Source organism: Callithrix jacchus, chromosome 10, assembly GCF_049354715.1.
Source record: "Callithrix jacchus isolate 240 chromosome 10, calJac240_pri, whole genome shotgun sequence".
NCBI lineage: Eukaryota > Metazoa > Chordata > Mammalia > Primates > Cebidae > Callithrix > Callithrix jacchus.
In genome coordinates, this window is record NC_133511.1 from 69,339,730 (window position 1) to 69,362,394 (window position 22,665).

Genomic DNA, 22,665 nt, shown 5'->3' on the forward strand with positions numbered 1-22,665 from the left:
AAGGCCAGAGCTGATCTCAAAGTAAGATGAAACTGGGGTCAGTGATGTCTCCAGGGTAAACTGAGGGTGGGATCAAGTGCCATTCCAATAGAACTTTGTCATTTCAAGAATTCTGTCAGAAAGAAGGTGAGTGAGAATGAGATCTGGATCCAAATTCCCAGCTGACTGGAGGTATGGGTGTAATATATCTCCCTCCTAAGTCCCAAGTACCAGTAACTTTGGGGTGAGGGGCCTGGTGAATTCCTGGGCTTATGAGAGACCCAGGCAGAGAGAGCAGAAGCAGATGTATTTGGTAAGGCTATTCTCAGTAATAAGACAGAAGTAGAATAGTAGGAAGTGGAAAAAAAGTGATCTTGTGCTATTATATGGTCAATAACATATGTAGAGTAGAGTGAATAGTGAGGCATGGATTAGAGTGGTACCCAGAGTGAAATGACACTGGGATCAGAGGTGTTCCCAGGAAATAAGGAAAATATGAGAACTTTCCCTAGGGTGAGATACATCTGTGGGAAATGTGTATGAGGTGACAAAATCATTCCTATGGTGAAAGAGAAAGAAAGTATGTTTGAGCAACCATGAGTAGGAAGGGAAGCATAATGAGAGGAAAGAATTTTAGGGCAACATGTTTAGGAGAAGAGGCTAGGGAAACAAACAGATGCCAGATTATAGAAAGCCTTGTCTATCTTTTTAAGGATTTGAGACTTTTTTCTATGAGCAATGCAGAACCACTGAAAAATTTAAAATAAGGGATAGACATGGTCAGATTTCCTCCTGGTCATAATGACCTGTGTTCCTAGGGGAGCTGAGGTCAGGAAAGGTTAGAAAAGAGTATGGCAGTCTAGGGACTCTAGGCAGATGTTTGTTGAAAGCCAAAAGTATCTGGCATATCCATCTGAGCAGAAATGCCAGAGGACTGATGAAGCCTGACCTGAGTGAAGTCAGCAGAGGCTTTCCTGGACCTCATTAAAAACTAAGGTCCAGCTGGGCATGGTGGCACATGCAGTCCCAGCTACTCAGGAGGCTGAGGTGGGAGGATTGCTTGAGCCCAGGAGTTCAAGGCCAGGCTAGGCAACATATGACGCCCTATCTCTTAAAAAAAAAAATAGAACTAAAAACCTCTGTGGATGCACGACACTTGAATGTACTAAATGCCACTGAATTGTTTACTTAAAAATGGTTAATCTCATATGAATTTCACCTCAATAAAAGATTAAAACTAAAATCAAACTAACAAATCTACAGATCTCGTCCTGCCTGAGTTTGTGGGATTTGGCCAGGGTTTGCCTTCCTTCTCTGTAAGGTCTTGGCTTCAGTGGTAGCATTGGGGAGATAAGGATAGGACTAGGTGTAACAGCAAGGATGAGACTCCAAGGCATCTCTCCTTGTCCATTCTTCCAGTTGGCTGCCAGAATCTTTCTAATAAGTCAATATAATTGTGGCCCACCCCTACTCAGAAGTCTCTATTCTTTCCTATTTCTCAGAGATTCTAAAATCCAAGCTTCTCAGTCTGGTGTTCCTGGCATTCTATGATCTGGGTTCTGCATATTGTCTTTTCAAGCAAACATTTTTCTATGCTTTTATTCATGTTTTTCATTTTCCTTGGAATGTCTCCTTACCTTCTTTTTAAAATTGTTTTTGTGGCCAGTAGCAGTGGCTCACACCTGTAATCCCAACACTTTGGGAGGCCAAGGCAGGCAGATCATGAGGTTAAGAGATCGAGACCATTTTGGCCAACATGGTGAAACCCTATCTCTACTAAAAAATACAAAAATCAGCTGGGCATGGTGGCATGTGCCTGTAGTCCCAGCTACTTGGGAGGCTGAGGCAGGAGCATTGCTTGAACCCAGGAGACGGAGGTTGTAGTGACCAAGCTCGCGCCACTGCACTCTAGCGTTGCGCCTGGTGACAGAGCAAGACTCTGTCTCAAAAAAAAATTGTTTTTGTTTCTTTGGACAGGGTCTCGCTCTGTTGCCCCAGCTGCAGAACTCAGCCTACTGAGCTCAAGTGATCTTCCCACCTAACCCTCTTGAGTAGCTGGGACTACAGGCATGTACTGCCATGCCCGGCTAACTTTAAAAGTTTTTTGTAGAGATGGGGTCTCCTTGTGTTGCTGAAGCTGGTCTCAAACTCCTGGGCTCAAGTGATCCTCCTGTCTTGGCCTCCCACAGTGTTGGGTGTGAGCCACCACCCCCGGCCTACTCACCCTTTTCTATCTAGTAGACTCTTCATTATATGTCTCAGTTATCTTGCTGCATTGTGGTTGCTTTGTATGTGGTTGCCACACAAGATTGGAAGTTTTTTAAAAACAGAAACACTGCTTTTTTTTTCTGTACCACTTGGCCTTGTATTGCACAGAGATAGCATTTACTGATTTTTTTTTTTTTTAGAGCAACTTTTATTTCCACCATAAATACTGAGTCATGAAAGTTAAATAAGTAGGCTTTGTTGTATTGTTCAATGTAGTGAGGCTCACCGGGGGCATCTATCCATAACTGTCCCTTCCCTCCCGTTCTCCTTCCCTTCCTCCTCCCCCTCCCTTTCCTCTTCCCCTCTTCCCCTCTTTTTTTCCAAGCTCGCCAGCAGCTTTCACTTAACAATAACTGTAAACTTCAGGTTTCACTTAACAATAACTTCAAAGTTCAGTATAGCTGAAGTTGGGAATAAATTTTTTTTTTTGAGACAGAGTTTCACTATTGTTGCCCAGGCTGTAGTGCAGTGGTGCAATTTCGGCCCATTGCAACCTCCACCTCCCAGGTTCAAGCGATTCTCCTATCTCAGCCTCCCGAGTATCTGGGATTATAGGTACCCGCCATGATGTCCGACTAATTTTTTGCATTTGTAGTAGAGATGGGGTTTCACCATGTTGGCCAGGCTGGTCTTGAACTCCTGACCTCAAGTAATCCACCCATCTCAGCCTCCCAAAGTGTTGGGATTACAGGCATGAGCCACCACTGCACCCAGTCAAATTGTTTGTTTAATAAGACAAAAATATAAAAAAAAAACAACCTCAGGTGATATGAAAGAGATTGCCAGTGTGGGCTCTCTCATTATTTCTTTAATGATAGAACACCTGGGTTTTAGCAGGATGCATGGCTGCTCAGCTTCCTTTGCAACTAAGTGTGGCCACATGTGTCAGTTCTATCCAGGGTGATCCAAGTGGAAATGTTATATGTGCCACTTGTATATCATATACTTAAAAACAGTATGTGGTGTTTCTCTTTCCCTTTTCCCTTTGTGCTAGCTAGAATATGGAGATCTGCAGCACCTTTTTGTTGTTGTTGTTTGTGGTGATAGTTTATTCAAGAATATTTGTAATAGACATCCCTGCTCAATAGATAGTTACTAGGTAAGATCTGTATTAACAAATTAATTTTCTCTACCAAATATACATTTAAATAAGTTCAAAATAAAACATCTTACTGTAAAACAAAGGAACACAATTTTGTAAGAATTTAATGTGTAAACAAATACAGAAAAATAAGCATTATAGCAACCAAACAATTTTGCTCATGATAGCAATTTTAAAGACACTTCAACAACTTTTATCTAAGAGGCTATCTCTGCAAAATAAAATTAACTTTCCTATGGAATAATTTCACAGTCTCAGATTTTCGGCCAGGAAAATGAGATTCATGCTGGTAAAGCAACCTGCAAATCCTGCTTGTTCTTACAATTAACTTTAACGTTGTAAAAAGAAGGCTTTTTAAAGGGGATGGCTGGTGACCCAAGGGGCTGCCCTGCTATCTGCAAGACTAAAATGGTCATGACAAATTCAAAGCTAAAAAAGAAATTACCTTCAGTGTATTTGCCTGGTTCAAGTGGTTATCTGCAGATTTATCATAAGTAGGTAAACAGAACAATATTGATAAGATTTCTGAGAACTAAATGGTATTTAGTTCTGGTACTAAGGTGGTGAGAGAATAAAACACCTATGTTAATTATCAACCCCAAATGACAACTTTATGTGTGGTTTCTATTCTAAGGCTTATTTTATTCATGTATTCCATTTATAATCTTAAATTTGTTTTACAACTTCCTTTAAACAAGAAATAATTCACAAATGGTTAATACAGCACTAAACTAATAAGATAGGTACTCACACCCATCTTGAATTATTTAAGAAAATATTGCCATTGAAAGTGATCTTTTTTCCGAGAAACTCATGTTGCAAAATGTCACAAGACAATACACTATTTTTCCCAATTTTCTGCATGAATACAAGATAGGAAAATCAGATTATATTTTGTGAGGAAAACATGTTTCTCAAAATTCTGTTTTCAGTTACTTCCTAAACTATAAATTTTTAGAGGGTGAGAACCAAATGTAAATTAAGAAGTCATCTTTAAAGAGAATAAATACATATAGTAAATTTTGGTTGGTGTTTAAACAACTTTTATAGGAAATTGTGTACGAGTGGAGAAACTAAGGCACATAAACAACCACACTCAGTTTCAAGATTGAGTTTAATAGTACAGGTAGAAATAGAATTTAGGGATCAGATTCTCACATTTCAGGTTAATGATATCTTCCCAAAGGGGAAAAATAATTTCTTTTGGTAGATAATGTTGATAAATCATTTTTCAAATATATAATATGAATTTCCTTGAAAATCTTTGGCATTTGTGAGAGTCTGTAGGCTAAGGTTTTTAGGCATTTTCCCCCCAAAAATATGTAAAGTTGGGGGAGCTAGCTTTAAAGTTAAACAAAAAAATCTTAATTTCAAAATGACCTGAGTTCATTTTGCATTTATATAAATCAAATGCACAACTTGAGTACTCTGAAACACAAAAGGCCACCATACTTCATAGAGTTCACATACATGCATTCTACAGTGATATTTATATGACCAGAACTTTTTTCACACTTACATAAAGGATAAAATAAAATGTCTTAGTCAAGTTTTTCATAAGCCCAACTATTTGAAGATGTCCAAGTTATTACAGTGGGATGATTAATTTATATATCATACAGTATCAAGTGAGTCCCAAATTCAAGTCTTTATAATATTCACCCCATGTGAAAGTTTCTTTGTACTGGCTAAGATGTGAGCTGTGAACTTGATATTGCTCAGTTTGGTATTTTTCCCTGTGTGTATGTTTTCCATCACAAAACCTCTATCTCACAATTCTGCACTTGTAAGAGCTCGGGTAGGTTTATGTAGTCAAAATGCAGTAGTCTAGAACACACTATGTAAAAGTAAAAACTAAAATTATTTTCAAGTTTCTTAGTTTTTAAAGTGCTCAATGTGCTGTTATATCAACTTTCAGGTTATAGAAATTCATTATGACTAGCAATAGTTTTATAAAAGATCAGCAGTTAAACAAGAATGATTTCTTCAAATATGTACACATAGATTAAGCGAGCATAAGTTCTTTAGGCACATTCATATTAAAATATGAAAAAATCCATGAGAGTACATAAGAGAGATGGCAGAGGTGTTTAGAAGGAATGTCCGAGTGTCAGGGACTAATTTGTAAGGTACCTAGTATGTAAACTCAAAGTGGTTTTGAATATTTTGGTAACAAATATTTGTCCAAAAAAAACAAAAACATAAATACTTATACCTTATCAGAAATAAAATACAAAACAATTCTGTCCAAATATTCAGAGAAGCTGTATCATAAAAATATTTTTTGAAAATTTTCATGCCGAATAGGTTGCTTCATCCATGTTGTCATCACTGTCTGCGCCAAAGTCATCTCCATCTTCAAAGTATGAATTAATGTAGTCATTTTCCTCTTCTTGGTCTTCATCATATTCCTCCTGTTCTGCAGCAGCATCATCGTTGTCATCCTCACCTTCTTTACTTTTCTCTTTGCTTCCTTCTTTCTCTTCATTTTCCTCATCTGATTTTTCACCATCACCTCTCTTTTCCGATTCCTCAATTTTTTTCAAAACATTGGCAGTATTAGTGAAGTGCCTTTGCCTGCGTCTTTTGCCTTTTTGAGTTTGTGGTCTTTTTTATGTTTATTTCTTGGCATCATCTCTCTTGGAAGTCTTCTCCAATCTGGTATCCATTCTTCCTTGTACACCTTCATATATCTTTTACTATACCTTTCAATATCTTGTCTTTCTTCAGGTGTTTCAATAAAATAAGGCATTTTTTTCTCTCAACTCCTGTTTCAAAGCCAGCATATATTCTTTACCTTCTCCTGCTTTCAGTGGCACTGCTTTATAATCTGTATCAGGAAATAGTGGGGGCGGTTTCAACACTAACTACATCAGGTAACTTCACCTTTGCTAAATCCAGCAGCGTCAATATTAAAGGTATAAGCAGCACGTCCTCTTCCTTTATTCCCAGCCATCAGAACTAGTTATACCAGACGAGTGGGCAAATTCTGAAAGGCACTGCGCCCTAAGTCTTGAAGCGTGGGCAAAAGTCTGCAGTCGAAGTGCCGGCCGGCGAGGAAGGGGTGCTGGCAGAGGACGCCGGCGCTCCAGTGCCGCTGGTTCTACCTTGGGAGAAGCGCTCACCGCCCTCCATGCGGTCCCAGAACTGCCGGGTGAGCTCTACCAACTAGCCCCGCCTACTCCTTAGACAGGCCCCACCCCCTCCTGCAGCACCTACTTTGATCCCAGAGACGGAAGCTTCATTTTCAATGAGAATGGCAAAGTTCCACTCTCATTTGAGACTGCTTACTGCTAAACTATTATAAGAGAGAAATAAAGTTTTTGTTTAATCCACTGTATTTGAGGGTCTCTTAGTTACATCGGCTTTATATCCTGACCAGTACAGTGAGGCATCAAGTTGCTGCAGTATGGGTTGCTGCAGTATCAAGTTGCTTTTTTTTTTTTTTCCTTAAACAGGGTCTCACTGTTGCCCTGGCTGCAATCCAGTGGCATCATCACTACTCACTGCAGCCTTGATCCCTCAGACTCAAGTGAGCCTCCTAACTCAGCCTCCTGAGTAACTGGGACCACAGATGCTTGCACTACCATGCCTGGCTAATTTTTTTTTTTTATAGAGATGAGGTCTCATGATGTTGCCCAGGCCAGTCTTGAACTCTTGGACTCAAGTGGCCTTCCTGCTTCACCCTTCCAAAGTGCTGGGGTTACAGGAGTCAGCCACTGTGCCCAGTTTTAATTGCTTTTTGCTGCTATTCCTGGGTATCTCTTAGTCACAGTATGTACTGGGTTCCTGACTATTTCTTGCCTTGCCTTCCTTCTAAGCCCTAATTCCTGATGCCTGGATGATACCCTGAACTCTCTCATATACTTAAACAAATTTTATTGAGGTGAAATTCATATAAAATTAAGCATTTTAAATTAAACAGTTCAGTAGTATTTAGTACATTCACAATGTTGTACAGCCACCACTTTTATCTAGTTCCAAAACATTTCCATCATTCCAGAGGAAAACTCCTTACCTTTTAAGCAGTTTCTCCCCATTTTCCACCCCCACTGGCAGCCACCAATAGGATTTACCTATTTTGGATATTTCATATAAATGATAATACTATATGTGACTTTTTGTATCTGACTTCTTAGAATAACATTTTGGAGCTTAATCTATATTGTAATGTGTCGGTACTTTGCTCCTTTTTTTATTATCTTTTTTTTGGTGGTAAAATATGTATAACCAAATTTTCCCATTTTAATCATTTATTTTTTATTTTATTTTATTTTTTTTTTGGGGGGGGAGGAAGGCAGAAAGGAAGGGAATAAGGACGGTAGGGAGGAAGGAAGGGATGAAGGAAGGAAGGAAGGGAGGAAGCGGGGAGGGAGGGAGGGAGGAAGGGAAGGGAATAAAGAAAATCAAGCAATGAAAGAGACATTGCCGACCTGGATCTAGAGGTTTAAAAGTTGATTTCTTTTTTTTTGAGAGAAGGAAAGAAAAAAAAAAATAAGTAAAGGAGAGGAAGAAAGAGGAAGAGAAAGAGGGAGAGTAAATGGAAACATTGCTTTATTTTGAAAAAAATTGGGTATTAATAATGGCCAATCAATGTTTCATTTAAACTAATGGGTAGGTGTGATGTGGTATTGACGAGAATGTATATTTTGAGTATTTGAAGTGGAGAGCTCTATAAATATTTATTAAGTTTACTTGTTCCGGATCTGAGTTCGAGTCCTTGATATCCTGATTAATTTTCTGTCTCATTGAATCTATGTCTCCTATCTGGGTGTTAGGATCGTTAGCTCTTGTTGCATTGATCCTTTTACCACTATATCTTTGTTGCTTTAAAATCTATTTTATCCGATACGAGAATTGCAACTCCTGCTTTTTATTTATTTATTATTTATTTTTGCTCTCCATTTGGTTGGTAAATCTTTCTCCATCCCTTTGTTTTGAGTCTTTGTGTATCCTTGCATGTGAAACAGGTCTGGATGTAACATGCCGTTGGGTTTTGGCTGTGTCTTTTGACTGGGAATTCAGTCAATTTAAATTTAGGGTTACTGCCATTTGATGTTGACTGGCTGTTTTATCCATTTGTTGGTGTAAATTCTTCTTTATGTTGGTGCTCTTTACTTTTTGGTGTATTTTTAGAAAGGCTAATACTGGTTGTTTCTTTCTGTGTGTAATGCTTCTTTCAGAAACTCTTGTAAAGTAGGCCTGGTGGTAATAAAATCTCTGAGTTCTTGCTTGTTCATAAAAGATTTTATTTTTCCTTCAGTTGTGAAGCTTAGTTTGGCTGGATATGAAATTCTGGGCTGAAGGTTCTGTTCTTTGAGGATGTTGAATATTGGCCCCCACTCTCTTCTGGCCTGTAGAGTTTCTGCGGAGAGATCTGCTGTAAGTCTGATAGGCTTGCCTTTGTGGGTAATCTGACCTTTCTCTCTGGCTGCCCTTAGTATCCTCTCCTTCGTTTCAACCCTGGTGAATCTAATGATTATGTGCCTTGGGGTTGCTCTTCTTGAGGAATATCTTTGTGGTGTTCTCTGTATTACCTGGGGTTGAATGTTGACCTGCTTTGCTAGTTTAGGAAAATTTTCCTGAATAATATCCTGAAGGGTATTTTCCAGCTTGGATTCATTCTCTCCGTCGCATTCAGGTACACCTATCAAACGTAAATTTGGTCTTTTCACATAGTCCCACATTTCTTGGAGACTTTGCTCATTTCTTTTTATCCTTTTTTCTCTAATCTTTTCTTCACGTTTTATTTTATTAAGTTGGACTTTGACCTCTGATATCCCTTCTTCTGCTTGAACAATTCGAGTGTTTAAACCTGTGCATACTTCTCGGAGTTCCTGTATAGTATTCTTCAGTTCCATTAATTCACTCATACTCCTCTCTAAGTTGTCTATTCTCAATGCGATTTCATCAAACCTTTTTTCAAAGTTCCTAGTTTCTTTCCGTTGGGCTACAACATGTTCTTTTAACTCACCGAAGTTTGTTATTATCCATTCCTTGAAGAGTGATTCTGTCATCAGGAGGCGCTCGTTCTCCATCAAGCCTTGTTCCATTGTTGATGTGGAACTGTGATCATCTTTAGAGGGAGAGGTGTTCTGACTTTGAGTATTCTCAGCTTTTTTACCCTGGTTTCTTCCCGTTATTGTAAATTTATCCTCCTGTCGTCTTTGAAATTACCAACTTTCAGATTAGGTCTCTTGAGTGGATGTCCAGGTTGTTAGTTCCCAGGGCCAGAGCAGCAGCGTTAAAACTGATGGTGCTTTTCTGCCTAGGATTCTCCTGTCGGGCTTCCTTCTTGTTTCCGTAGTAGGCGACTCTGCCTTCCCGGGGCTCCAAACCTCGGTCAGAAGGGGAACCTGTCCCGTTTACTCTGCGCTGAGCGCTGCCGCGTTGAGGTGCCAGCGGAACCGCTGCGCCTACCACGAGAGTCGCGCTGGCGACTCGTGTGTTTCCACCACTGGGGGATCTTCTGCTCCGTGAGCGACCAGACTTTGTCTGAAAGTGTGGCGTCCTCTAGTTCTCCGCGCCTTCCCTGAGAGCTGCAATCCCGGGATGTTAGCGATCGGCCATCTTGGATCGTTCTCGCCATTTTAATCATTTATAAGTATACAATTTAATTGCAGTACTTATACTCGCAGTATTGTGGAACTTTCACCACTATCTATTTTTAAAAGTTTTTCATCATCCCAAACAGAAACTCTACTTATTAAGCAATAACTCCTCATTCCTCCCTCCTGCTAGCCTTTGTTAACTTCCAATCTTTTTGTCTTCATGAATTTGCCTATTCTAGATATTTCATTTAAGTGGAATCATATGATGTTTGTCTTTTTCTGTCTGGCTTATTTCACTTAGCATGTTTTCAAGGTCCATCTACGTTGCAACATGCGTCAGAAAACTTCATTTTTATTTATTGTTTTTACTGGCTGAATTATGTGTGTATATACATACCACAATTTGTTTATTATTCTATTGATGGATATTTAGACTGGTTCCACGTTTTGGCTATTGTGAATAGTGCTGCTATGCTGTGGACATGTTAGTTACATGTACTTGTTTGAGTACCTGCTTTCAGTTTTTTGGGGTGTATCATAGGCGTGGAATTGTAGAGTTGTATTGTAGCTTTATGTTTAAGTTTTTTTTTTTGAGACGGAGCCTTGCTCTGTAACCAGTCTGGAGTGCAGTGGCACAATGTTGGCTTACTGCAACCTCCGCATCCTGGGTTCAAATGATTCTTCCACCTTAGCCTCCCAAGTAGCTGGGACCACAGGTGCATGCCACCATACCCGGCTGATTTTTTTGTATTTTTAATAGAGACGGGGTTTCACTGTGTTGGCCAGGATGCTCTTGATCGCTTGACCTCGTGATCCACCCACCTTGGCCTTCCAAATTGCTAGGATTACAGGTGTGAGCTACTGTGCCCGGCCTTTTTTTTTTTTTTAAAACGGGGTTTCACCATGTTAGTCAGGCTGGTCTTGAATTCCCGACCTCAGGTGATCTGCCCGCCTTGGCCTCCAAAGTGCTTGGATTACAGGCATGAGCCCCCATGCCCGGCTGTTATGTTTAAGTTTTTGAGGAACCACCAAACTGTTTTCCACAGTGGCTATACCATTTTACATTCTCATCAATAGTGTATAAGGGGTTCCAATTTCTCCACATCTTTGCCAGTACTTCTTTTTCTTTTTCTTTTTGGTTTTGTTTTTAATTACAGCCATCCTAGTGGGTGTGACGTGGTATCTCATTGTGGTTTGAGTTGTGTTTCCCTAATGACTAATGATGTTGATCATCTTTTCATGCACTTGTTGGTCATTTGTATGTCTTCTTTGGAGAGTGTGTATTCAAGTTCTTTGTCCATTTAAAATTATTTTTTTTTGTTTTTGTTATTAAAATTCCTTATATATTCTGGATACTAGACCCATAAACAGATGTATGATTTGCAAATATTCTCTCCCATTCTGTAGGTTGATTTTCACTTTCTTGATGATGTCCTTTGATACATAGTAGCTTTCAATTTATTTTTATTTTTTAGAGACGAGATTTTGCTATGTTGCCAGGCTGGTCTCGAGCTTCTGGGCTCAAGCAATCCACCTGCCTCAGCCTTGCAAAGTGTTGGGATTAATAGGTGTGAACCACTGTGCCTGATCTAGTTTTAAATTTTTATAGATTTTAATATATTCATCTTTTGTATTTGTTGTTTGTGCTTTTGTGTTGTATCTAAAAACAATCTGGCTGGGCATGGTAGCTCACACATGTAATCCCAGCACTTTGGGAGGCCGAGGCGGGTGATAACCTGAGGTCAGGAGTTCGAGACCAGCGTGGCCAACATGGTGAACCCTGTTTCTTTTTTCTTTTTCTTTTTTTTTTAAGAGACGGAGTCTCACTCTGTTGCCCAGGCTGGAGTGCAGTGGCTATTCACAGGTGCAATCCCATTACTGATCAGCACAAGAGTTTTGACCTGATCCGATTCCGACCTGGGCTGGTTCACTTCTCCTTAGGCAACCAGGTGGTCTCCTGTTCCCGGGAGGTCATCATGATGCCGAACTTAGTGCAGACACCCGATCGGCATAGCACACTACAGCTCAGAATTCCTGGGTTCAAGCAATCCTCCCACCTCTGCCTCCCGAGTAGCTGGGACTACAGGCATGTGCCACCGCACCTGGTGTGAAACCCTGTTTCTACTAAAAATACAAAAAAATTAGCTGGGCAGGGTGGCACATACCTGTAGTCCCAGCTACTTGGGAGGCTAAGGCAGGAGAGTTGCTTGAACCCAGGAAGCAGAGGTTGCGGTGAGCTGAGATTGTGCCACTGCACTCCAGTCTGGGCAACGGAGTGATACATCTCAAAATAAACTAAAATAAATAAAGATTTAAAAAATCTGTTGCCAAAGCCAAGGTTATGAAGATTTACTCTGTTTTATGGGTTTGTTCCTATGTTTTACCTCTAAGACTTTTATGGTTTAGTGCTTATATTTAAGTCATTGATCCACTTTGAGTTAATTTTTGTTTGTAGTGTAAATCTCTTGAACTTTAAACCCTTAAATGTATGCCAATCCAGTCAGTATTGATTTTATTTTTTAAAAATTAACATAGAGTCTTGCTCTGTTGCCCAGGCTGGAATGCAGTGGTACGATCTTGGCTCACTGCTAACCTCTGCCTCCCAGGTTCAAGTGATTCTCCTGCCTCAGCCTCCTGAGTAGCTGGGACTACAGGTATGTGCCACCCCCCACAGCTAATTTTTTTGTATTTTTAGTAGAGACAGGGTTTCACTAAACCATGTTGGCCAGGCAGTTCTTGAACTCCTGACCTCGAGTGATCTGCCCACCTTGGCCTCCCAAAGTGCTGGGATTACAGGCATGAACCACTGTGCCCACCCAGTAATGATTTTTAAGTCTTCACATCCTAATAGGTATGGAAAGGTGGTTTGACAATATTTTAGTGTCTGTTGGTTGAAGCTTCTTTTGATGGGGTAGTTTAGAAGACATTTCCTCCTCCTTGGATCTGATCCACTGATGTGCATTTGATGGGTTTAGGGGCAACTTTGAGAGTAAGGCCACTGACTTTCAGGGCTGCCAGTCAGTTGAATGACACACCCTTATGTACGTGTAGTGAGATGCTGTGCTATTGGCTTGTCTGTATCTCAGCCTGTGAGGAAAGGGAGCAGGGTGAGGCCTAATTGAAACAAGGCAAAGCTGCCAGGGGTGAGGGGAACAATGTAGTCAGGTAGCAAGTCTGTACTGAGCCCAGTCAGGTTCTCAATCCTGTGTATGGCTTGCTGAGAACGGCAAAACAGTAATGATTAGTGAGGAGATAAGGAAATTGGAGATAGAGCCCTTGATTTCAAGTTGGATGGCTTAAGACTCGTCACCTCTCTCAGAGCCCGAATGTCTTCAATTATAAAATATGAATGCTGACTTCACAGGGTTTCTTTTCTTTTCTTTTCTTTTCTTTTTTTTTTTTTTGAGACAGGGGTCTGGCTCTGTCACCCAGGCTGGAATGCAGTGACACTATCTTGGCTCACTGAAACCTTTGCCTCCTGGGCTCAAATGATCTTCCCTCCTCGGCTCTCCAGTAGCTGGGACTGCAGGTGCATGCCACTACACCTGGCTAATTTTTGCGTTTTTGTAGATACAGGATTTTGCCATGTTGTCCAGGTTGGTGTCAAACTCCTGGACTCAAACGATCACCTGCTTTGGCCTCCTAAAGTGTTGGGACTACAGGTGTGAGCTGCCATACCCAGCCTTGTTTTGTTTTTGAAGATGAGCTGAAGTTATCAGTGGAAAAGTGATTTGGAAACTATAAAATGCTATGCAGATTTGGGAATATAATGGAGAATTAAGGACAAGACTAAGTTTTCGGGAGTTTTTAAAAAGATTCTTCTCATGACTGTGATTCTCAGAAAAGGGTTGAGGCTTATTGACTACATGGTTGATTTTCAATTTTTTATTCAAATAATTTTGCATTTGTTGTAACTCTTTTGCAGGTAACAGAAATACAATTCAGACTGACTAAATCAAGAGAGGCACTTTATTGACTGAAGTAACTAAAAAGCCTAGAAGTAGTTCTGTTTTTAGACACAGCTACATACAGGGAGTTAAATGATGTAATTAGGACTCACTCTCTCCCGCTTTGGCTCTGCTTTCTTTGTATTGGTTATCATTTTTAGGCAGGCTTTCTTCCATGTAGCGGCAAAGAAAGATATCAGATTTGAATATGCATCCTACCAGCTTATTGAAAGATACAACATGCCGGGCGGGAGTGGTGGTTCAAGCCTATAATCATTTTTGGAGGCCAAGGCAGGCGGATCACTTGAGCCCAGGAGTTTGAGGGCAGCTTGGGAAACATGAGGAAATCCCATCTCTACAAAAATTATAAAAATTAGCTGGGCCTGGTGGTGTGCACCTGTAGTCACAGCTACCCAGGAGGCTGAGGTGGGAGGATTGCTTGAACCTGGGAGGTCAAGGCTGCAGTGAGCAAAGATCAGACCACTGTACTTCAGCCTGGGAGACAGAGCCAGACACCGTCTCAAAAAAGAAAGATACAGCATAATACCTCTTTCCTGATGGTGCTGGTGGTCCTGGGTATGCTTTTGGCTTGTGTCATATGCCCATCCTAAAGTAATCACTGTGGCCAGGAGAATACTGGCCTTTAATTGGTCAACAGAGTTTTATTCTACTCATGGAACCCAGGGGTCAGGGTCAGTTTCTCTGGAACCACGTGGATTTAGAGTAGGAAAGAGGTGGTTCCCTAAGGGAAGAAGATCAAGGTCCATTTACAGAAAGAAAGGTTTGGGAGGTTGGGAAATAGTTTTAAGTCAACAAAATTCATAGATGTTCACTATATAATTGAGCCATTTTGTTAAAAATAAAAGAAGTTTGTTTTCAACATTTAACACTCAACAAAAGTAGAGTTCTACTTGAAGCAGATATTACCAGGAGACCTGGACAGGGCTGGGGGCAGAGGAGGAGTCTACAGAGCATAATTTGAAAACTGCTAGACAGTTTATCCATTAAATATTGGCTTGAGGTGAAATGGTGCTTGATTCCTTTCTTCCCATCTTTTTGACATTTTATAATAGAGATTGTTTTTTCCTTCTAACCAGGGAAAGGGAGGTAAGTAGCAGAGCCAGTCATTGTCTGGGATTGAAGATGCCAAGAATTTTTCTTACCCCCAACACTAAACTATGTTTTGTTTTTTTTTTAAGAAGCCATGAGTCTTTCAAATTTAACTAGGGACTCATAGAGAACAGGAATAAGTTGCTTTATGTGTTGGTTAATATAAGTGATGAAACTTGTTTGTATCCTTAGCATTTGGCAAGGACTCTATATGGTATGGTGTATAAAGCTGTGAGCTGGATGGATTCTGTACTGTAAATTGAGTGAGGATGAAAGCTGCCCTCACATGCTATCCAGTTTACCAGGGAGCCAACAACCATTTGATTTTTAAAAAAATTGAAGTAAAAATCACGTAACAATTTGGTGGTGGCACAGGCCTATAATCCTTGCTACTTGGAAGGCTGAGGTGAGAGGATCCCTTGAGTCCAAGAGTTCAAGACCAGCCTGGACAACATAGCAAGATTCAGTCTGTACAACAAATTAAAAAATTTGTCAGTCATGATGGCATGCCTCTTTATCCTGTTCTACTCAGGAGGCTAAGGTGAGAGGATTTCTTGAACCCAGGAGTTTGAGGCTGCACTAAGCTATGATTGTGCCAGTGTACTCCAGCCTGAGCAACAGAATAAGACCCGTCTCTTAAAAAAAAAATTCACATAGCCGGGCGAAGTGGCTCACACCTGTAATCCCAGCACTTCGGGAGTCTGAGGTGGGCGGATCATGATGTCAGGAGATCGAGACTATCCAGGCCACAGTGAAACCCCGTCTCTACTAAAATATAAAAAATTCACTACACGTGGTGCGCAGCTATAGTCCCAGCTATTCAGGAAGCTGAGGCAGGGGAATTGCTTGAATCTGGGAGATGGAGGTTGCAGTGAGCCAAGCAAGATCTCACCACTGCACTCCAGCCTGGCGAAATAGCAAGACTCCATCTCAAAATTCACATAACACTTATCATTTTAAAGTGTACTTTTTTTTGAGGGGGGAGAGATGAGGTCTTGCCATATTACCCAGGCTGGTCTCAAACTCCTGCCTTCAAACAATCTTCCTGCCTCAGCCTCCCAAAGTCCTGTGATTATAGGCATGAGTCATTGTGCCCCACCCAGTTTAGTGGTTTTCAACAATTCTGTGTAACAATCATTACTATTTAATTTCAGAATATTTTTATCACCCCAAAAAGAAACACTTAATGACTCATTAAGCAGTCATACTCCCTCTTCTCTATCCTCTGGCAGCCATTAGTCTACTTTCTCTCTCTATAAATTTGCCTATTCTGAACATTTCATATAAATGGAATCATGTCTGGTTTCTTTCACTTAGTATGATGTTAATGTATATATTTATCTTGTTACTTTTCTGTGATACTTTTTAGAAGTAGAATTATCCCACAGACTTACCAAGTGGTCATTTTCTCTATCCCCAAGTGTATAATTGGGATTGACAAACTTGGCAGTTAGAGTAGCACCCATATGGGATACTTGACCTGTTGAATAAGAGGTGTCATAGTGGGGAAGGCTAAGTGAAACTACCTCCTGCTCTCCTGGCCAAGATAGTGAATCAAACCTAATAACACCTTCTGGGACAGATGGTGGAAATTAGTGCTACTCTTAAGTATCTTTTTTTTTTTTTGAGTTGGAGCCTCACTCTGTTGCCCAGGCTGGAGTGCAATGGTGCAGTCTTGGCTGACTTCAACCTCCGCCTCCTGGATTCAGGTGATTATCCTGCCTCAGCCTCTCAAGTAGCTTAGATTACAGGTGCCTGCCATCATGCCCACCTAATTTTTGTCTTTTTAGTAGAGATGGGGTTTCACCATGTTAACTAGGCTGGTCTTGAACTCCTGACCTCAGATGATATGCTGCCTTGTCCTCCCAAAGTTCTGGGATTACAGGCATGAGCTACTGCTCCTGGCCTACCCTTAAGTATCTTAAGATGCAGGATGTTGGGTCTCATTTCCTATCTATATTTAATTCATTAGTCTCCCCCTGTAAAACTGGATTGATACAGAGAATGACTGGACTTCAGTAAGTTTAACTTAGTATCCCCAAATGTGGCTGCGATAATAGATTTGATAACTTTACTAGAGCAGGTTATACTATGATATTTGGCTGTTGATATGGCAAATTAATTATTTTCTGTTTCAATCAGAAAAAAGGATTAACAACCATTTGTATTCATGGGAAACATATCAGTATTCCTTTATGGTTTTTCCCAGGGATATGTAAACAATTCTACTCTGTTTGTCATAATATAGTCAGAAGATAACTTGACCATCTGGCCGTAGAATATCACTATGATATATTACATTGACAACATCATGCTAATCAGACTGCATTAACACACTGGAGGCCTTGGTAAGATGTGTGTGTTCCACAGTGGATACTGTCACATTCTTTGCCAAACTGGATATATTTGGTTTAAAATATGTCCACAAATTCTTTGATGCTCCTTCCATCAAGAGGTGGAGTCTAATTCCCCTCCCTTTGAACTAGACCTAATAATTTCATTCTAACAAATAGAATAAAGTGAAAATGATAGTGTACAACTTCAGAAATTAGGTCATAAAAGGTACTACAGTTTCCTTCCTGCTTTCTCTCTGTCTCTTGGATCATTCACTCTTGGGAAGCCCATTAATATATTGGGAGGACACTCAAGAAGCCTATGGAAAAGGCCATGTGGAGAACTGGTATTTCCTGACAACAGTCAGCATGGACTTGGTGGGAATGTGAGTGAGCCACCATGAAAGCAAATCCTTCAGCCCTGGTCAAGCCATCAGATGGCTATAGCCCTTTTAAAATGTTTATTGTTTTAAGCAACTAAATTTTGGGGGTAATTTTTTATGCAGTGATAGATGCTAATACACATTCCTACAAGCAGAATATGAGACTTCTACTTGTCTGACCTCCTTTTCAACATCTAGTATTTCCCTATCTTTTTCATTTTAGCCATTCTGGTGAGTGCACAGTGTTATCACATTGTGGTTTAATTTGTTTTTCTCCAGTGACTAATGTATAGCGCATCTTTTGATATATGTATGAATATCTACATATATATATCTATATGTATTTATTTAATATCTGGATTTATTATTTTGTGATAGTATTTGTTCAAGTTTTCTTGCCCAATTTTCCATTAGGTTGTTTATCTTTTTCTTATTAATTTGTGGGAGTTCTTTATGTGTGCTGGATATAAGTCCTTTGTCTTATATGTGCATTATGAATATCTTTTCTCAGTTTATCAACCTTTTCCTTTATGTGTCCTTGGCCCTTTTTGTGTTCTGTTCAAGAAATCTGACCTCCTGGGATCATGTCTGGAGAGTGCTTAGTATTCTGCCAGCTTCACAAAGTGAGGGAAAGCAAGCCTGGCAAGGCACTCTTTCCATTCCCAGCTTGCTCAGTAACGGGTGATTGGAAGACACTCTGTGACAGTGTTCAGTCCTTGGGCAGGAAAACCTCCTTTAAGGATTCTTCTTTTTTAACTGGATCTGCTTCTTTTCTAAAGAAAAAGGTAATTAAAAAAAAAACAACTCTGCCTATTCCAAGTTCATAACAATTTTCCCATAATTTTTTATCTAAAAGCTTAATTGTTTCACCTTTCCCATTAGATCTGCAATCCATCTGAAATCGATATTTTTGTGTATGGTGTGAAGTAATGATTCTAGGTACATTTTTTTTCTTCTGTGGATGATCAGTTGATCTAACACCATTTACCAAAAAAGCTCATTCTTGGGCCAGGCACAGTGGTTCGTGCCTGTAATCCTAGAACTTTGGGAAATTGAAGCTGGTGGATCACTTGAGGCTAGGAGTTTGAGACCAGCCTGGCTAGCATGATGAAACTCCATTTCTACTAAAAATACAGAAATCAAAAAAAGAAAAAAAAGATAAAATAAAAAATATATAGCTCAGCAATTTCACAGAAAAATAAAAAAAGAAAAAAAATACAAAAATCAGCCATGCGTTGTGGTGTATGCCTGTAATCCCAGCTACTTGGGAGGCTGAGGCAGAGAATTGCTTGAAGCCGGGAGGCAGAGGTTACAGGGAGCTGAGATCGCACCACTGCACTCTAGCCCAGGTGACAGAGTGAGACCCTATCTCAAAAAAAAAAAAAAGAGAAAGACATTTTTACTGTACTATATAGTGTTACCTTCCTCATAAGGCAGATAACCATTATTTGTGGGTCTGTTTCCACAGTCTCTATTCTATTGGTCATTTTTGTATCCTGCACTAGTACCACACTGTGCTAATTTTTATTGTAATTATTCTCGATAATTTGGAAGTGTAAGTCGATCAGCTTGTTGTTCTTCAGGACTTCCTTGGCTGTCCTTGGTCCTTTGTTTTGTTTGTTTGTTTGTTTGTTTTTTGAGACAGAGTTTCACTCTTATTGCCCAGGCTTCAGTGTAATGGCGCGGTCTCAGCTCACTGCAACCTCTGCCTCCTGGGTTCAAGTGATTCTCCTGCCTCAGCCCCCTGAATAGCTGGGATTACAGGCATGTAGAGATGGGGTTTCTCTCTGTTGGTAGGGCTAGTTTCGAACGTCCAACCTCGGGTGATCCGTCTACCTTGGCCTCCCAAAGTGCTGGGATTACAGGTGTGAGACTCCTCGCTTAGTGGTCCTTTGTATTTCCATATGAATTTTAGAGTTGGTTTGTCAACTTCTGCTAAGAAAACCCTTGTTGGGATTTTGATTGGTTTGCATTGAATCTATAGATTAATTTGGGAGAACTAACAAACCATATATAGTCATTCAGTTCATGAAGATAATATGTCCTTCCATTTATTTAGTTTTTTTTTTTTTTTTTTTTTTTCCGAGACAGAGTCTTGCTCTGTTGCAGGCGCCAGGCTGGAGTGCAGTGGCACAATCTCGGCTCACTGCAACCTCTGCTTCCCAGGTTCAAGCAGTTTTCCTTCTTCAGCCTCCCAAGTAGCTGGGACTATAGGTGCATGCCACCACGCCCAGCTATAGTCTTTTTTTAAAAAATTAGATACAGGGTCTCACTATGTTTCTCAGGCTGGTCTTGAACTTCTGGGCTCAAGTGATCTTCCTGTCTCAGTCTCCCAAAGTACTGGGATTATAGGCTTGAGACACCATGCCTGGCCTATTTAGATCTTTAAAATTTTTTTTTCTGTAAGTCTGTAGGTTTTCTTATAGTGGTCTTATGTATCTTTTATTAGTTTTCTTCCCCTCTAAATATTTGATGTATTTTTGATGTAATAGTAAATAGTATTACTATATTTTAAAGGTCTCATTTTTATGAAATAAACAATTTCAATAAAACCTGTAGTACTCAGCATTTCTTTGCTCTATTAGCTTGCTTATGAATAATTCAGGAAAAAATTTCATGTGTAGTGCTTTTTCTTTAATCTTACTCATAATCCGTTTTAAAATTCCAGTTGTAGCAGCTAATTTATCAGCAGTTACACTTAAGTATTTTTAAAACAAAACTTTATTTTCTATTATTTAAAAAAATAAATCTTATTTCAACTAAGGAAATCTTATGCTCTAGAGAATATTTCTTCTCTTGTACATTTTTCCTTTAGTGCCCCTTAAAAGGCAGGTCCTTTTTTATTTCAGTATTTAATAGAATGTAGCAAATACTCTTAACCGGCACATGAAAGAAAACTTGTATCTTACTTTCTAGAAAATTTCTCATGTTCTATAATTTATAATAATATTTGTCTTTCAAATCTTAATATTTAGTATATATTTTAATATATATTTTATAACAGTATTTGCTGACAAAGGAATGCAGTTTAAAAAATATTGCTTTCTTTGTACTATTTAATCCACTTTATTACTGTAGCAAGAAAGAATAAATGTTTCATCAATAATATGTGCCTTTTGTTTTTCATGATTAAGGACACGTATAAAGAGAATTCTTAGCACCTGATAGAATATCTTCAGACTTTAAACATTACAGAAAAATTATAAAAATTTATCTTCAGGTATAATTTTTAGATGTGTTTTTTATCATGATAGTTTTACTTTATCATTATTTAATGTAATGGTCAACAAATTATGCCTGCTTCTATAAATAAAGTTTTATTGGAGCACAACCACATTCATTTGATTCTATATTGTCTGTGACTACTTTTGTACTACAGTGGCAGGGTTAATTAGTTATAATACAGGCTGTAAAATATTAACTATCTGGCCCTTTATAGAAAATGTTTGCTGACATCTGATTTAATATATCAAGGCCCATCTGATTAATATATCAAGGCCCATTTAATATATCAAAGGCTTCAGTTCATTGTTAATAATAAATTTAAATCCATTCAGTATTCTAAGCATCTTTTGGTAGTTTTGAATTTTTTTTGCCAACTTATTGTTTGAACCAGTTAAATTGTTTTCACCCTGTGATACAGCTTACAGAGAGCTTGTATTAGGTATAGAAGGGTCAGCTTTGTCACTTAGTATTTACTTTTGTTTGTAATTTTGATATTCAACCTATGGGGGTTTTTATATTCATTTACCTATTTTCAAACATCCTTTAAGATAATTTATGTGGTAAAATTTGATTTAGTTGAGAAAAAAATATAAGCCATAATTTATAAGTACCTTGAAAACAAATGAGTGACTGCAGACACTGATGTTCTTCCTTGCACACTGTGGAGCTCCATTTATATTCTCAGGATAACTCATATGTGGTAAGTGTTACAGAAATACATGACATACAGACCCAGAGAGGGCACCATTGTTAGTCTGTACAGTTAACATTGGTAAAGCATAATTCTTACATTTTAAGATTAGAAACAATTATGAAATAAGAGTTTTAGTTTTCTTTCTGTGCTTCATTGGAAAGTCTTATGTATTCTGCTTTGGAGACCACTGTCTTAATACATACTGTTTGTATAAATTCTTTCTGAATTCTGAATGTAGGCATAATCCCTGATTATAAATAAAATGTTATAGTAGCATAAGAGTTGAGCTTCAAGTCCAGCAAATACTTTGTGTGGATATTACTGTCAGCAGCTGCAATTAGAGAATCTGTGGGCCAAACAAAGCCTTACTCAGATGCTTTACCTGTTTTTGTCCTGTGTGGACAGTCATCTTTCTTCCAATAAAATTTTGTATCTGCAGCTAATTAAATCAAGAATTTAACCTTAGGATGGAGGATAGAGGACTGTGTCTTCCTGCCGATCTGTAACCTACCAGAACCACCCCAGTGAGGAAGACTACCACCTAAAAGGCCTCAATAGGTAGAGATTTACTTTAGGGAGTTGACAGATGCTTAAGTATGGAATCATACTGTCTGGGTTCAAATTCTGGGTTCCTCCTGTTATAAGCTGTGTATTCCTAGGCAAGTTCATTTAACCACTTTGTGCCTCAGTTTCCCCTTATGTTAAATAGGGAGAATGGCATCTAACTTTTAAGGTTGTTATGAAAAATTAGTTAATCCATATTAAGTGCTTAGTATACTATCTAGCACATGTGAAGAGCTCAATGAATGTTTATTTTTAGTTAACTTTCTGGCAGTTCAGATTTGGTCAGTTCACTGAGAACATTTATCTTTGAGCAGACTCATATTAACCAACTTCATGAGGCTGATGTGGTAAAACTATAATGCCAGTTTTTAAGTCTACCTCAGGAAATGGAACTGTCACATATAGTGGATTCCCTGTGTTGTTAATGACCAGTACATTTACAACCTTTGGATGACACTGTGGAACACAAACATCCTAATCATGAAGGTTATGGTGAACATAGGGTCTAA

At 39.2% G+C, this 22,665-nt stretch overlaps 1 protein-coding gene, 1 non-coding gene and 1 pseudogene across 19 annotated transcripts in view; 2 read left to right on the plus strand and 1 right to left on the minus strand.

The window, feature by feature from the left end:
• STIM1 (stromal interaction molecule 1) overlaps positions 1-22,665 on the plus strand; it is a 253,800-nt gene that overhangs the window by 55,256 nt on the left and 175,879 nt on the right. For 3 of the 18 annotated variants that reach the window (XM_078340345.1, XM_078340346.1, XM_078340350.1), the window contains exon 2: positions 12,456-12,554. The exons of 14 other annotated variants lie outside the window; for them this stretch is intronic. The gene's annotated coding sequence lies outside the window, so the exon portion shown is untranslated. Of the gene's footprint in view, positions 1-6,301; positions 6,504-12,455; positions 12,555-22,665 lie in introns of all 18 variants that reach the window. One more of the 18 variants, XM_078340348.1, reaches the window with a different exon arrangement.
• On the minus strand, positions 5,525-6,505 carry LOC144578118 (DNA-directed RNA polymerase III subunit RPC7 pseudogene; annotated as a pseudogene).
• On the plus strand, positions 18,244-18,381 carry LOC118146008 (small nucleolar RNA SNORA7). Its single transcript, XR_004731478.2, has one exon. It is a non-coding gene; the product is annotated as a small nucleolar RNA SNORA7 (small nucleolar RNA).